At 31.6% G+C, this 2,500-nt stretch overlaps 1 protein-coding gene across 1 annotated transcript in view; it reads right to left on the reverse strand.

Moving 5' to 3' along the window:
- The window catches only part of LOC143039931 (uncharacterized), a 213,519-nt gene that overhangs the window by 129,306 nt on the left and 81,713 nt on the right, over positions 1-2,500 (reverse strand). The window lies entirely within an intron of this gene.

A 2,500-nucleotide genomic window follows, 5' to 3' on the forward strand; every position in this document is an offset into this window, starting at 1 on the left:
TGACTTTAAACGAACTTTTCTAAAGTTTGATGACATAGTGAAAAAGATAGTTCATATAATCTTGCTTGGAATAACTATAATAGCTATTAGAATATACAAAAATGAAGAGATTTAATATGATTGAGGCAATATTGATTAGGTATCATTTTATATTAATGTCTAGTTCAACAATTTCTATGAAAATAATAGTTGACATAAAAGTACTCTTTTGCTATGCTGACTTTCTCCAAAGTGAATGAAATGATTTATATTTGTCCGGAATAAAATGTGTTATGTGCTTTATCACACATACGTGGCTGAGCAAATTAATATCTCTATCTCTGATTTGAATCTTTCCTTCTTTATTTTCATTTATTCTTTTTTTTTGTAAGCCTATTACAGTGTAATTTTTTCCAGATACCATGTGTTCAGATGCAGTGCTTACACAAATGACATTGACAATTTCACAATATAGTGGCCGTGTTCGGTTACTCAGGGGCTACGGGTCTTACATATATTAAATGGTGCTTCTTTGGCTTATTGTCACAAAAATTATATAATAGAAAAAATAATAAAACAAAATAGTAAAATATAATATAAAAGAAAAGAAAAGGAGACAATTTCACAATTCAGTGACCCTGGCCGAGTGTTCTTGGGTTGAAGACCATCCAATTATTTAATGTTGCTTCTTTGCTTTATTGTCACAAAATAAACAGATAAATAAATACAAATAAAATGAATAATAAGTTATTATAATATAACATAAGAGAAAAAAGATAAATGAAAAAGAAACAGGCTAATAATAATCACGAAACCCAAACTATCACACCTATTTCCACCTATAATTTTTTTCCGTGTAAGGGGGAAAAAGCCTTTGGTATATGTATGTATGTACATTTCCCATGTAACTGAGTTTTTTCTATTCATAGGTTCCTCTGTCAGGGTGACATACTGCATCTAATTTGCTGTGGATAATATTCGATGATTTTATTCAGCTGGGTGATCTTCAGATTAAATAGGGTGAAGAAACTTTCAAGTGACATCTGTTTTGTTGGGAAATATTTTGCTTTCCATTCTTAACGTTATTTCTTTATTTATTTTTTCATTTACTTTTTCTTTTATTTGCAGTCAATACCATACACGCGGCCCTTGATTTTTGGATTTTATTTCACCTTCAGTCAGGTAGAGTCATTTATGATTGTTTCAATCATATACATGGATGATATGTATATATATACATAAACATATATATATACATATATATATATGTATATATATACATATATATATATATATGTATATATATACCGTATATATATACATATATATGTATATATATATATGTATATATATATATACATATATATATATGTATATATATATTTACATATATGTGTATATATATATACATATATATATATATATATATATATATATATATATATGTATATATATATCATACATCACATATCTAACAATAGTAGGTTGGTTTAGATCTCACACTGTGGAACGAAGACCCAGGCTCTAGTCCAATAGACTTACTAACCAATACAGTACCAATACATAAGGCAAAGGTGAGGGCTTTGGTCTCAGCTCATTGTCTCTTGGCAAAATCTCTCTATCTCTTTCCCTTAACCTCTCTTCCTCTATTTCTCTCTCTCTCTCTCTCTCTCTCTCTCTCTCTCTCTCTCTCTCTCTCTCTCTCTCTCTCTCTCTCTCTCTCTCTCTCTCTCTCTCTCTCTCTCTCTCTCTCTCTCTCTCTCTCTCTCTCTCTCTCTCTCTCTCTCTCTCTCTCTCTCTCTCTCTCTCTCTCTCTCTCTCTCTCTCTCTTTTGAGTAAGCCACAAAACACTGGCTCTGACAAAGGCTATTCCTACCCAAAGACACTCTTCGATCCGGCCCCCCTTTTCGGTTATCCCAGTTCCATCTTTGCCAACCACAGCAGATTTTTTTTTTTCAAGAAAAATCCAGAGATAAAGGGGGACCTATCGTTTCCATCTCTCCATTAAAAGATTTCCTGATCAAGTCATTTTAGGAAAGCGATATCTTTCCCCGTATCATTACCCTTTTCGAGTTTGAAACGCTTTTGAGATATCTCATCTAGCGACAATTTATTTTATTCAGCTGGTGGGGCTTCATGCCCACGTTGAATTTAGATCCTGATCAATCTAAACCAAATGAATGATATTCCCTCTGAATTTCCTCATTAATAAAAATAATTTATCCAAATTAACCTCAGATTCTCAGAATTATTTTTTCCCAAATCTTTGAAAGTTGTAGAAAAGTACATGGATATATAGTTTTCTTGTAACAATGCCAAAGATATACCAATAACTAGATACGGTTTCATTTCCAGATATATATCTCTTATCATAAGAGTTTTTTTTTTAGAGAAATACAGTAGATACTTGGCAACCAAATCTATAATAGCATAGTACTTAATCCATTTGCTACAAAGAGGCGTATTGTAGATGGTATTCTGTTATCTATAAACATTGTAACTCAGTGTAGTGGACGCCATT

Source organism: Oratosquilla oratoria, chromosome 27 (assembly GCF_046742065.1).
Source record: "Oratosquilla oratoria isolate Oo_2021 chromosome 27, ASM4674206v1, whole genome shotgun sequence".
NCBI classification, from domain to species: domain Eukaryota; kingdom Metazoa; phylum Arthropoda; class Malacostraca; order Stomatopoda; family Squillidae; genus Oratosquilla; species Oratosquilla oratoria.